The 14845-nt window shown below is 40.7% G+C and overlaps 1 pseudogene; it reads left to right on the plus strand.

Annotated features, from left to right (window-relative positions):
• The first annotated feature begins 8051 nt into the window (after positions 1–8051).
• LOC138420651 (olfactory receptor 51I2-like) lies at positions 8052–9013 on the plus strand (annotated as a pseudogene).
• Positions 9014–14845: the final 5832 nt, after the last annotated feature.

Consider the following 14845-nt stretch of genomic DNA (forward strand, 5'->3'; position numbering starts at 1 on the left):
AGGAAAATGTCCTGGGTAAGATGGCATGCTGCATCTCTAAAACACAAGTCCAGAGACACAGGTGAGCTCCCATGTCTTCCCCCATTCATCTCTCTCTGTCTTAAGCCATTTATTCCCCATCTGTCCTCCCAGGTTACTTTATCCATAGTTGCTATGAAACATGATGGTGCTTACACAAAATCCCAGGAGACACAGACACAGAATTGAATCTGCTTAACCTGCAAGAACAACCCTAGGAACCAAGAAGAGAGTGCAGAGAAATAAACACAACTCACCTGAGTGTCTGTAAGGGTCACTTGGAGGGACCAGGAAGTATTCTGTGTGACTCCACATACTAAAAGACATAGTTTTAAAAAAAGTTTGAAGTGCCAAGTAAAATCTCCTACAGATGTGGTAGCAGGAATGAGCCTAGAGAGGATAATTCTAGCCCTCTCCTTCACAAATCAGGTGCTCAATAGTATAACTTTCCAACCAAAAATACATATTTTGCACATTTTTCATTGCCCAGGAAAGACTAAGCTGAGACTATCCTCTGTGGCCTGTCGCCAGGATGTCCCTGGGGAGCAGCAGCTCAAGGCACTAGGTATAAAGTAGGGTCTTAGTTGCAGAGATTTTCTGGCTCCTTCAGAATGAGGAACAGTAGCGAAGGCTGCAAGAACAAGCAGGGTGAGTAAGCTGGGGCCCAGATACAACCCTTCATACACATGTTATTTATTAGGAGGGGGACCTGGTAAGAGAATCTGAGATGCCCTCTTGATCAGCCGCTTTCATGTGGAAGAGCCACTGAGATGCAGAATGAGCATGTGTCAAGAATAGGAAGGAAAGGAAGGAGGCCAGCCTTCCCATAAATGCCAGATCCGCATTCATACCCCTCCCCGCCCCCCACCCCGGTAGGGGAAAAGAAGTGAAAGAGACTACTTTCCTGCAGCATAGAGACTGTCTAATCCAGATAATTATGCAAAAACCCAGACTCTGTGTCCAAGCAGATTAGCACCTTTTTATTTCTCTAAGTAAGGTATCGATATAAAGGTATCTTAATATTCCACTCCAGAGAGCATGCTGCGGGTAATCTAGATATTTGCTTGCTGTCTCAATTCTCTCTATGCGATTTGTCTTTCCCATGTTTTCTGAGTAAGAAGAAACTCTTAGAAGAGCACTTGGCTTAAATAATGCAAAATTTTTACACCATAGCTTTAGATAGCACCTCCATCACGTCACATAATTATCATGTTTATTTCTCTCTTTTTCTGGTAGGAAAAAGAAAAGCACTTGACCTTTTTCGGCGGGGGTGTACAGTTGTTTTACAATATTGTGTTGGTTTCTGCTTTACAACAAAGTGAATCAGTTTTATGTTTGCGCTCGATTTTATACCTCCCACCCGCACCCCCTCATTCAGCCCGTCTGGGTCACCACAGAGCCCTGAGCTGAGCTCCCTGTGCTGCGCTGCAGATATCCTCCCCGTGAGTCCGCATATATGTCTGGTCTCTATTCCTGCCCTGAAAAGGGCTTCCTCTGTACCATTTTTCTAGATTCCACATATATGCGTTAACATATGATACTTGTTTTTCACTTTCTTACTTCACTCTGTTTGCACCCCACTCCAGTACTCTTGCCTGGAAAATCCCATGGATGGAGGAGCCTGGAAGGCTGCAGTCCATGGGGTCGCTAAGTGTCGGACAGACTGAGCGACTTCACTTTCACTTTTCACTTTCATGCACTGGAGAAGGCAATGGCAACCCACTCCAGTGTTCTTGCCTGGAGAATCCCAGGGACGGGGGAGCCTGGTGGGCTGCCGTCTATGGGGTCGCACAGAGTCGGACACGACGGAAGGGACTTAGCAGTAGCACTTCACTCTGTATGACAAACTCTAGCTCCATCCGCATATCTACAAGTGACCCAGTTTCACTTCTTTTATGACTGAGAAATATTCCATCATATGTATGCACCACATCTTCTTTATCCGTTCGTCTATCAGTGGGCATTTAGATTGACTCCATGTCCTGGCTATTCTAAATAGTGCTGCAATGAATATTGGACTGCATGTGTCTTTTTGAATAATGGTTTTCTCTGGGTATATACCCAGTAGTGGTATTGCTGGGTCATAGGGTAGTTCTATTTTCAGTTTTTTAAGGAATATTCATACTGTTCTCCATAGTGGCCATGTTAACATACGTTCTCATCAAGTGTGGGACATTTCCCTTTTCTCCACATCCTATCTAGCCTTTATTGTTTGCAGATGTTTTGAAGATGGCACTCTGACCTGTGTGAGCTGATGCTTCACTGTGGTTTTTAATCTGCATTTCTCTAATAATTAGTGATATTGAGCATCTTTTCATGTGTCTCTTGATCATCTGTATGCACTTGATTTTGAGTTCAAGTAAAGAAAGTATGGTGGATTCAACCTTTTGCTTCTAGGCGATTTGACTTTCCCAGACACATGGAGTCAGAAGATAAAGAATCCTAGAGTGCTAAAGTGGAAAGGATGGAATTCCTCAGGGGAGAGCTATAATTTAAAATATCTTTGACCTTTTAGTGTCCTGGAGATAATAATAGAAGACCAAATCTGGTCTGATTCCAGGTTAAAATGATTTATTTTAAAATTCTGAACCACATGGGAAGCACAAAACATATCAATCCAACTTGGCTACTAAAATAGGCATTTCAGTAAAATAAGAGTGGGAAAAAAAGCCTTCCCTTTTTTTTTTAAACCACAGAGAATCTTTTCCAATATTATTTCCTCATAACACTAATATACACAAAAAAACAGGTAAAAAGGTCATTATCTGGATGTAAGGGAGAAATTGGCTTGGTTATATAAGAGTTATTCATAATTTTTGGCAATTTTCCTTAAAGGGTATACTATAATTTTAACCCCTTAAGCTCCAAACTTCTTGTAATGTTCAGCTTAAGTTACCATTTGGATCCTGCTACCACAGCCAAGAGTAATAGATCACACAAATACCCACAGTTACATGGGACCTACATATCAAAAGCAAGTTCAAAACAAGAGATTTATGAGTAATTCAATAATAGATTAATTAATGCAGGATGAAAGAAAGAGAACTGTAACATTAATCCCAGATAAAATTAATCCTCTGCTGCTGCTTCTGCTGCTAAGTCGCTTTAGTCATATCCAACTCTGTGCGACCCCAGAGATGGCAGCCCACCAGGCTCCTCCATCCCTGGGATTCTCCAGGCAAGAATATTGGAGTGGACTGCCACTTCCTTCTCCAGCGCATGCATGCGTGCTACATCGCTTCAGTTGTGTCTGACTCTATGTGACCCCATGGACAGCAGCCCATCAGGCTCCTCTGTCCACAGGATTCTCTTGGCAAGAATACTGGAGTGGGTTGCCATTTCCTTCTCCAAATTAATCCTCAGATTCCTTCAAATTAAACGGAGAGCTGACACATTCTATTTTGATTTGTGCTGCCAATGGCAAAGAGTATCTCCTGGATTGATCCTAAGCAAATCCAAATGAAATTAGTTAATAATGACAATTAATTGTATTAATCTGAAGAAACCACTGGTCTTTACTATATACAAAGTATATAGCTTAAGTTGTGAATATATGGACCTTTGAGATGCTATGTTAATGGACCGAGTGAAGAAGAACTGGGTAATAAAATTACTGTCTTCATTTAATCATCCATTTTCTCATTCACTTATTGGTTATATCTGAAAAAAAAAGAGTATAGAAATTTGTGAAATCATCAAAATCAGAATAGTAAGATGAACTAAGAGCTGAAGAAATGTACCTGGGAATAGTAAAGAGAAAAGCAAAACCAAGGAGATAATTACCACAATAAAAGGCAAATGACTTTATAAGAAGATTCTAAAGGGTCACAGCCTTTGCCCTGCTTAGAGCAAAGGCTAACAGAGTTTTGCCAAGAGAACACATTGATCATAGCAAACACCCTCTTCCAACAACACAAGAGATGACTCTACACATGGACATTACCAGATGGTCAATACCAAAATCAGAATGATTATATGCTTTGCAGCCGAAGATGGAGAATCTCTATACAGTCATCAAAAACAACATCGGGATCATGAACTCAGATCATGGACTCATATGGCTCAGAACATAAAACTACTTATTGCAAAATTCAAACTTAAACTGAAGAAAGTAGGGAAAACCACTAGACCATTTAAGTATGACTTAAATCAAATCACTTATGATTATACAGTGGAAGTGACAAATAATTCAAGGGATTAGATCTGATAGAGTGCCTGAAGAACTATGGACAGAGGTCTGTGACACTCTACAGAAGGCAGTGATCATCCCAAGAAAAAGAAATGCAAGAGGGCAAAATGATTGTCTGAGGAGACCTTACTAATAGTTGAGAAAAGAAAAGATGCAAAAGGCAAAGGAGAAAAGGAAAGATACACCCATTTGAATGCAGAGTTCCAAAGAATAGCAAGGAGAGATAAGAAAGCCTTCCTCAGTGATCAGTGCAAAGAAATAGAGGAAAACAATAGAATGGGAAAGACTAGAGATCTCTTCAAGAAAATTAGAGAATACCAAGGGAACATTTCATGCAAAGATGGGCATGATAAAAGACAGAAATGGTATGGACCTAACAGAAGCAGATGATATTAAGAAGAGGTGGCAAGAATACACAGAAGAACTATACAAAAAAAGATCTTAATGACCCAAACAACCACGATGGTGTGATCACTCACCTAGAGCCAGATATCCTGGAATGTGAAGTCAAGTGGGCCTTAGGAAGCATCACTATGAACAAAGCTAGTGGAGGTGATGGATTTCCAGTTGAGCTATTTCAAATCCTAAAAGATGATGCTATGAAAGTGCTGCACTCAATATGCCAGCAAATTTGGAAACTTCAGCAGTGGCCACAGGACTGGAAAAGTTCAGTTTTCATTCCAATTCCAAAGAAAGGCAATGCCAGAGAATGTTCAAAGTACTACACAATTGCACTCATCTCACATGCTAGCAAAATAATGCTCAAAATTCTCCAAGTTAGGCTTCAACAGTATGTGAACCAAGAACTTTCAGATGTTCAAGCTGGATTTAGAAAAGGCAGAGGAACTAGGGATCAAATTGCTAACATCCATTAGATCATAGAAAAAGCAAGAGATTTCCAGAAAAGCATGTATTTCTATTTTATTGATTACCCCAAAATCCTTTAACTGTGTGGATCACAACAAACTGTGGAAAATTCTGAAAGATATGGGAATACCTGACCACCTTACCTGCTTCCTGAGAAATCTGTATGCCGATCAGGAAGCAACAATTAGAACTGGACATGAAACAACAAACTGGTTCCAAATAGGAAAGGAGTACATCAAGGCTATATATTATCACCCTGCTTATTTAACTCATATGCAGAGTACATCATGCAAAATGCTGGGCTGGATGAAGCACAAGCTGGAATCAAGATTGCCTGGAGAAATATCAATAACCTCAGGTATGTAGATGACACCACACTTATGACAGACAGCAAAGAGGAACTAAAAACCTCTTGATGAAAGTGAAAGAGGAGAGTGAAAAAGCTGGCTTGAAACTCAACATTCAAAAAACTAAGATCATGGCATCCAGTCCCATCACTTCATGACAAATAGATGGGGAAACAATGGAAATAGTGACAGACTTTATTTTGGAGGGCTCCAAAATCACTGCAGATGGTGACTGCAGCCATGAAATTAAAAGACACGTGCTCCATAGAAGAAAAGGTTTGACAAACCTAGACTGCATATTAAAAAGCAGAGACATTGTTTTGCTGACAAAGGTCCATCAAGTCAAAGGTATGGTTTCTCCAGGAGTCATGTATGGATATGAGAGTTGGACTATAAAGAAAGCTGAACACTGAAGAGTTGATGCTTTTGAACTATGGTGTTGAAGAAGACTCATGAGAGTCCCTTGGACCTCAAGGAGATCCAGTCAGTCCATCCTAGAGGAAATCAGTCCTGACTATTCATTGGAAGAGCTGATGCTGAAGCTGAAGAACTGACTGTGCAAAGAACTGACTCTTTGGAAAAGACCCTGATGCTGGGAAAGATTGAAATTTGGAGGAGAAGGGGACGACAGAGGATGAGATGGTTGGATGGCATCACTGACTTGGTGGACATGAGTTTGATCAAGCTCCGGGAATTTTTGATGGACAAGGAAGCCTGGTGTGCTGCAGTCTATGGGATCACAAAGAGTCAGCCATATCTTAGCAACTGAACTGAACTGAAACAGTCACAGAGAAATGGCAGAAGATTTTTGGAGAAAGAGGAAAGGGTTTCATTTCCAGAACCTCAGTCTTATCACCATGGAACATCAGCAGAAAACAAGCTCTTCTTGATAATCTGATCCTGCCAGCCCCACACTTAACAAATCTCCAGTATCTAGTACAGCCAATATAGGAGGTCTAAGATTGTTTAAAGTGTGTAAGCCAAATAGACCAGAATTTTAATTTGGATTCCTTTCTGGCATAGCCTAGAGAAACTCTTTAAGCCTCTCCCTCCAGTTTTATCTTTTATTATTATTGTCATTTTGATTATTTGTTTAAAATATACTTTTTTAAAGTAATACTTGTCATTTTTTGAGACTAAGTGGAATTATTTACTAATATAAATGAGAGAATAGAATGTCTAATATCTGGAAGACAAGAGGTATCCAATAACTGATAAGAAAATGTATTTCCCCAAAATCAACCTAGAGGGGAGGGATGGGGAGGGAGATGGGAAAGAGGTTAAAAGGGAGGGGATATATGCATACCTATGGCTGATTCATGTTGAGGTTTGACAGGAAACAACAAAAGTCTGTAAAGAAATTATCCTTCAATTAAAAAATAAATAAAAATTTAAAATAAAAAAGGAAAAATGCTATAAAATTTTTGTTAAAAATTTTTTTAAATAAAACATGTTGTGTTAGTTTCAAACAAAAAGAAAATTTATTTCCCCAAAATCAGAAACTAAACTGATATTTCTAGGACAGATCCCACTAAATCCTCATTGAGCCTAAATTTATGTCTTTCATTCATATCTTTGATTGGCTTCTGTGGAAATTCTAACTTGGAGAAGAGAACCTTACGTCTCATTCTCCTGCAGCTGTGGCCCTCCCAGCTAGAGCTGAGATCAGCGCTGAGAGATTTCAGGGAGGTCATTCAAGGACAAATCAAGTCCTCTTGATGAGTGTGCTAAGAGGCTGAACAAAAGATTTAGCTGGTATTCTAAACATTATGGGGAACGCTCAGTGAATTGAGTGAGAAAATGATTCCTACAAAGCAATGTGTAGCCTGGATTGCAGGGGCATTTAAAGACCCAGGCAGATATTCTCTGGGCAAGGCAGAGGCAGACCCCAAATATCTAAGTGTTCTCAGTGACCTGGTGAGAATCAAGTGCCTCTTCATTCAACAAAACTTTTCTAGTACTTAACAGCCTAGGTATTATTCATTATGGGTCTTGATTAGAAGACAATGTCCTAGGATTTGTATTCAGACCCTCCAAACACAAGAAGATCCCAAGTTCTAATAGTTTTAATAATTCAGGAAGAAGCTGCAACTTTCTCTTCCTTTGTTGGACTTCAGAATTTCTCTTTTCACTTTAGATAAAATATTTCCCTTCCCTATCTATCAGGAAAGTAATTATGAGAGCACATGTGATAACTATGTTAATCTTTTAAAATTTTGCAAAAAGGAATGACCATGAGCATTTAAAATGTCTTTTATATATTCAAAAGGGCTAACACACATCACTTTATTTAAAGAAAACACTGGAAATAAGGGTGGAAATAGTATAAAATGTACATTTATTAAGAACTAAATCTTAAATCTATTTCAATCATTTATTTTCTGATAATCATAGAGAAGTTATACTATCTCCTAAGTGGTATATTTGTTTCCATGACATATAGGTTGTTATATATACATTCTTGGAACAGCTAATAATACAAAGTAAAAGCTGAGAAATAGAAAATAATTAATGAAAGAGTCTACACAGTATAAATAAATGTCTTCCTAATAGGTGTATGGTCAATGTCTTTGTGTCTGCCCAGATTGAAAAGGTCACAAATTTCTGGAGACCTCAACTGCCTTCCCAAGATGCTTGCTTCCTGGTCCTTTGCCAACATCTCCTTCTTCCAGCCTCCTGCTTTCCTGATGATTGGCATCCCAGGCCTGGAGGCCATTCATGGCTGGATCTCCATCCCCTTCTCCTCCATGTACACTGTGGCCCTCACTGGAAACTGCCTGATCCTCTTGGCTGTGAGGAGGACCCCAGCCTGCACCAGCCCATGTACTACTTCCTGTCCATGCTGGCCCTCACCGACGTGGGCCTCACCTTGGCCACAATGCCCACCACGCTGGCTGTGCTCTGGTTTGACCGTCGGCTCATCGGCTTCAATGCCTGTCTGGTCCAGATGTTCTTCCTCCACTTCTTCTCCGTGGTGGAGTCCTCGGTGCTCCTGGCCATGTCGTTTGACCGCTTTGTGGCCATCGCCAACCCCCTGCGCTATGCCTCTGTCCTCACGAACACTGTCATCACCAGGACTGGGCTGGCCGTTGTGGCCCGAGCCACTGTGTCCCTCTTCCCAGGGCCCTTCCTGCTTAAACGTCTGAACTTCTGCCCTAATAAGACCATTTTGTCCCATTCATTCTGCTTCCATCCTGACGTGATGAGAAGAGCCTGTGCTGACATCACCATAAACATCCTCTATGGGCTCTGGGTGGTTGTGTCCACTGCAGGCATAGATTCCCTGCTCATCGTCCTGTCCTACACTTTCATCCTGTGCACGGTCCTTGGTCTGGCCTCTCCCAGGGAGCATATCCGGGCCCTCAACACTTGTGTTTCTCATATTTTAGCTGTTCTGGTTTTCTTCATCCCAGTCATAGGTGTGTCCATGATCCACCATTTTGGGAGACACCTTCCCCCCATAGTACACGCCTTTGTTGCCTACGTGTACCTGGTGGTGCCCCCTGTGCTCAACCCCATCATCTACAGTGTCAAGTCCAAGCCCATCAGGGAGGCCATGCTCAGGGTGCTGAGGAGGAAATGCCAGAGTTGATGATGCCAGATGCCTACAAGATTGGGGGCCTTGAAGAAAGTTTGGCAAATCAAAATTTCAACTCCTGGATAGATCAAGTCCCACCATAGCACTGTTTTGGGCATCTGGGAAAGGAGATGATTGATAATCATGGGAAACTTTCATTTATTTATTTATTCTCTCATTATTTCACATACATTTTTTCAATGCTAACTTTTTTCTGGTCCTATGCTAAGTACAAGGAATACAGAAATGATTTACAAATGGTCTTTCCCTTCAAACATCTCACCTATGAATATACATAAAAATTACACATAGAAAAATGTTTAAGTAAGTGTACATGCTCAGCTGTGTCTGATTCTGCAACCCAGTGGATTATAGCCCAGCAGGCACAGTGGTAAAGATCCCTCCTGCCAATGTCGGAGACATGGGTTCAAGCCCTAGATTGGGAAGATCCCCTAGAAAAGGATGGCAATCCACTCCAGTATTCTTACCTGGAGAATCCCATGGACAGAGGAACCTGGTTTGTCATAGATTTTCTTCCAAGGAACAAGTGTCTTTTAATTCTGTGGCTGCAGTCACCACCTGCAGTGATTTTGGAGCCCAAGAAAATAAAGTGTGCCCCCGTTTCCATTTTTTCCCCATCTATTTGCCATGAAGTGATGGGACAGGATTCCATGATCTAAGTTTTTTCAATGCTGAGTTTTAAACCAGCTTTCTGCCATTAGGGTGGTGTCATCTGCATATCTGGGATTGTTGATATTTCTCCCAGCAATCTTGGTTCCAGCTCGTGATTCATCTAGCCCAGCATTTCGCATGATGTACTCTTCACAAGTTAAATAAGCAGGGTGACAATATATAGCCTTGATGTACTCCTTTCCCAATTTGGAACCAGTCTGTTGTTTCATGTCCAGTTCTCTTTCTTCTTGACCTACACACACATTTCCAAGGAGGCAGGTAAGGTGGTCTGGTAGTCCCTCTCAAAACCGACATCCTGTTATGCATCTGACAAATGGGTCAAATGATTATTTTCAAGCGTATAAGTGCTCTCTCTAAAACCCAAGGATGACTAATAGGTTCTGTGCCTCTTTGGAGGAAGTAGGAAGAACAAGGTGAAATAATTTTCCCTTTACCTTGGAGAGGGTAGGCTGACAGGACACAGAGCTTCACTGATGCGTCTGGCTGCCTAATATTTGAGCACCTATTCTCCCGCTCTATGATGTGCAAATGTCTTTTTTTATATATAATTATTTTAATGATGGCCTTAGCCTATGGGTAACCAGAATTGTGGTTGGGCCAGCCCTTGGGTTTCTTATTATTTTTCAAGATTTTTTAAAGGTTTTTTTAAATTTGTTACAATATTGTTTCTGTTTTATGCTTTGGCATTTTTGGCCACAATGCAAGTGAGATCTTAGCTCCCCAACCAGGGATCGAACCCACACCCCCTACGTTGGAAAGTAAAGTCTTAACCGCTGGACCACTAGGGAAGTCCCCTATGTACATACGTTTTATGAGGATATTCAGAGGATTTACCACTTTCTGGTCTCTTCTCCAAAACCTTGGCCAGTGATCTTAATATCCATGTCCAAATATCATGCTCCTTCAGTTTTTGAAAATTCTTTTGGTGAAAAGCATTTTTCCTTCTGTGACATAGGCATTCTTTTTTCCTCATGACCTACTTCTGAGTGTTCAGTTTAGTTATTGGTCACAAGTAATGTCATCTCCGTGTTGGCTAACTCTGCCTCTTTCCAGCAAAGAGAAAGGTATTCTCTTTAAAATGATGTGTACAGCATAGATGGGCCCCTGAAGCAGCAAAACTTGTTGAAAGCATGTTTTACAGAGGGCTGGGGTAGATTACCAGAGAGTCTCTACATTCCGGAGAGTTCTAATGGCCCATGTCTCTAATTGACCAGGGTTTCCCTTTCTCCTGAAAGTTCCCTTCAGCCTCCTCCATCTTTCTTACCATCTCATCACATGTTCCCATCCCAGGGGTGAAGCACAACAGAAAAAACTTTCTCTGTGGCCTAAAGCCTGATATCCCTAGAGATGGGCTGCATTCCCCTGAGGCAGCAAAAGAGGAGTGTCTTGGCTGCAGAGTCTTCCCCAGTTTATGTAAGAAGTGGCACAACAAAGCAGCCTGGGGAAGCAGCCAGGGTAAGTAGCCAGGGCCCAGACTCAGAGCCTTCTCTATGTCCAGAGTCCTGGAGGACACTTCTGTTATCTCCCCCTCTCCTCCTTCAAAATAAGAGTCAAGTGACAGAAGGCAGAGGTAGCAGAGAAATATGGAGACAGGAGTGCTAAGTACCCTCAGGGGTAGTTTCATATTCTGTGTAAGGGAAAGATCAAGGATAATCTTTTCCTGTGGCTCCTGGATTAGCTCAGAGAAGGCCTCAAAATCCTAAGCTCTGTTTCTAAGACTGACATCTATATTGATGATCCAGAGTGGAAATGGTTAAGGGTACCAAAATCTCTTCTGGGCTACCATTCTAGAAAAATAGAAAGATGCATGCTTGGCAACACGCAAGCATAGTATGCAAATTACTCTGGTGACTTTCACTCATTCACTTGTTCATAACAGCAACCAAATTCCCAAGATATACCATACATTGTGTTGAGTAGAGCCTTATGAATATAAATCAGAATTGCTGTTCTTGGGAGGCTCAAGCTAGCTGAGAGGAGAAAGAGATCAGAAATCTCCAGGTAAATGACTGAATGATTGAACGGGGTTTCTAAGAGATATGAATGAAGAAACAGAAGGGAGGGAAAAAATGGTTGGGCATGTGGAGGGCTGTTTAGCTAAAACAAAAGTGTAGGAGCATGAGCACCTTAAGGGAAGGAGAATCAGAGGGGAGAAAACAATAAAAGGAAAAGGTAGGGAAGTGAAAAACAAATCTATCTTAGGAACACTGGGTCTTGCAATCATAGAATGCCAGAATTAGAAAGAGAGATAATCTGTCTCAGTTCCTGAGGAAATTGAGGATCACAAGGAGAAACTGACAGATTTTTAGTAAGCTTGGTACCTAGTACAGTCTGTGGCAAACAGTGCAGTTTACTTGGAACAACAAGGTATTATGTGACAAACAGAATTAAGATTAGATCATTCAATGCTGTGTCCTCACTAGAAACTTGATTTCTCCAAACGTCAGTGTCTTTCATTGATATATGTGGACAAAGTTAGATATATCCCACCATGTGGCTTCAGAGTGGAGGGAATTCATTGTTTATCATAACTTGACTAATTTTTAACTTGTGCAATACAAAACCAGAACAACTCAATGATATAGCCATATAACTCTAATTCTTTACATTAAAATAAACTGGAATGCATTGTATCTGCTGTATGCTGTGTGATAGTGCTACTCCACCAATTACAAAGCATGGAGACAGAACCGAGGGTCTCTGCTCCTGTGCTTGCCCCAGAGATTCTGAAGCCTTGAAGGGATGTACACCCAAGTGATTGTACAGAGCTCTAGCCAAAGGCACTGGTGGTCTGGCCTAGAAAGTGATTAAGAAGTTCAGTGGTGTAGGGATACACCAATTTCAGTGTGGAAAGGAAAATTAGGAAAATTGAGCTGATTGAAGTAGCTTGAGAAATCTGCCAGGAGAGGAGGTGGTCGTTTAGGTAAGAGAAATGATACCAGCCAAGCATCCACCCTAAGAAACTGTAAAAGAAATGATGAGATTATGAACTATAGAATTAGGGACTGAATGATAGGAAGGAGAGCAGAGATGTAAGGCATATTGGGCAGATAGAGGAAGTTGATGAAAGGACATCTATTAGAGCTTTTTCTTTTAATTTTTATTTTTGCCTTATTTTACTTTACAATACTGTATTGGTTTTGCCATACATTGACATGAATCCACCACGGGGATGATCCAGAGAGATGATATGGTGTAGGAGGTGGGAGGGGGATTCAGGATTGGGAACTCATGTACACCCGTGGCGGATTCATCTATTAGCTTTAATTCTAGACAATAGTAAGGTTGGAAGTACACACATGTCTGTGAAGGCCCCCATCACACTTCTCAAAGCAGCATGGATAGACCCAAATACTTGAGATTCATTGTTGACCTTAATTCTTTTTATAAATTCATTTTCAAAGATTTAACAAGACCCTTCATTGGGCATTTCTTTTATGCCCAGTCATCCATGAATCAAACATGTTTTCAATTCTATAATGCATTAATGCCTAGGATAAGACCTCAACTACCTTCCTTTTTAAAATCAGCCCTTTTCCCAATGTTTGGAGGATAGGGGAATAATAGTTTTCTTTTCCTTCCTCTCCTTTCATTGAGTTTATAGATGATTATTTATTTTGTCATTTATTTATTCAAATGAGCAAATATTGACTGAAAATCTGCTCTGTTCCAGGCACTGCACAATGCGAGAGCTCTGTGTCAGCAAACACAACCATATGGCTATTGTATTCCCGGCTCTTACAGTCTCAGCGAGAGAGAACAAAAGATTTCAAGGAAAGAAGCAATCATAAAATTTTAAAATATGTGGAGTGGTATCAAAGAAACTAAGTATGTGTAGGGTGAGCATAATGGGTTTGGTATATGGCTCTTGGCACCTACTTAATGAGGGTCAACCCAAATGGTCTCTGAGAAAATGATATTTAAGATCTAAGGACAGAGGAGTGACCCAGGAGAAAGCAAACAGAGGGATGAAGGATGAACAGGAAAGCCCCAAAGTGAAGCAGTGACTTGGCTTTTTTAATAAACTGAAATAAGGTCTGTGTGGTTAAAGAATACTGAGCAAGAGGTTTTCTGTTCTGTGATAAGGGTGGAGAGTTAGGCAGGTGGGGATGAGAGGGACAAACTGGAAGCTTGGGACTGACATATACACGCTACTATATATAAAATAGATAACTAGTAAGGGCCTGCTATATAGCACAAGGAACTCTACTCACTCTGTAATCGTCTATGTGGGAAAAGAATCTTTAAAATGAGTGTATATATATGTATGTGTATAACTGATTCACTTTGCTATACACCTGAAACTAATACAACATTGTAAATCAACTATATCCCAATTTTTAAAAAATGTTTGAAATGATAGGGGTCAGTATCACCATATAACATCATATCACATGCATTTTATCAGACTGCAGTTAGGAATGATTGGGAGATTTTAAGCAGGGGAGTAGCAGAAATAAGCCACTTCTCTGAATCTCAGTTACATTATCCCTAAAGAAGGGATAGTAATCCCTTCAGAGTCTATATCACAAGATAATTGTGAAGATTAAAGGAATAATATACAAGAAAGATTTAAAGAAATACATTACACAATAATAACAAAAATCATGCCTGTGGTGCTTTGTGCTTAAGACAGTTTTCAAATACTTTCTCTCATTTGTAGAAGTCGCAGGAAAGAATATTGGATTTGGAGTCAGAGAGACTTGGATTTAATGTGAAGGACTACAACATAGGAGCAGTTCACTCAGAGGCCAGCCACTAGAGTTGAGTCTCAGTTTTCTCATCTGTATAATGGGAGGGGGGAGGTGGCCTTGTCCAAAGTCTCTGCTGGTTCTGAGATGGAGAAATTCAGTCAAAAATTCTTATGCACAAATCAATCCATTTATTATACTCAAAATGTTTTGTACAAAAGTCAAAAGCAAGAAAAACATGGCACCTTAGGAATGCCTGGTTTCAGGAAGTGTAAGGCCATCTCCATGGGGGAATAAAGCAGCCAGTCACTCTTTCAGACCCTCTCTCTATCAGACTGCATGAGCTCTCACCCTTGCCTCTCCCTGGGTATCTGATTCAATTGTCCTTCTCTCTCTCCAAACAGGCATTCTTCTTATATCCCAATGTGCATAACAATATATCCTCAATTTGGGCAACAAGTAG

Source organism: Ovis canadensis, chromosome 15, assembly GCF_042477335.2.
Source record: "Ovis canadensis isolate MfBH-ARS-UI-01 breed Bighorn chromosome 15, ARS-UI_OviCan_v2, whole genome shotgun sequence".
Taxonomy (NCBI): Eukaryota; Metazoa; Chordata; class Mammalia; order Artiodactyla; family Bovidae; genus Ovis; species Ovis canadensis.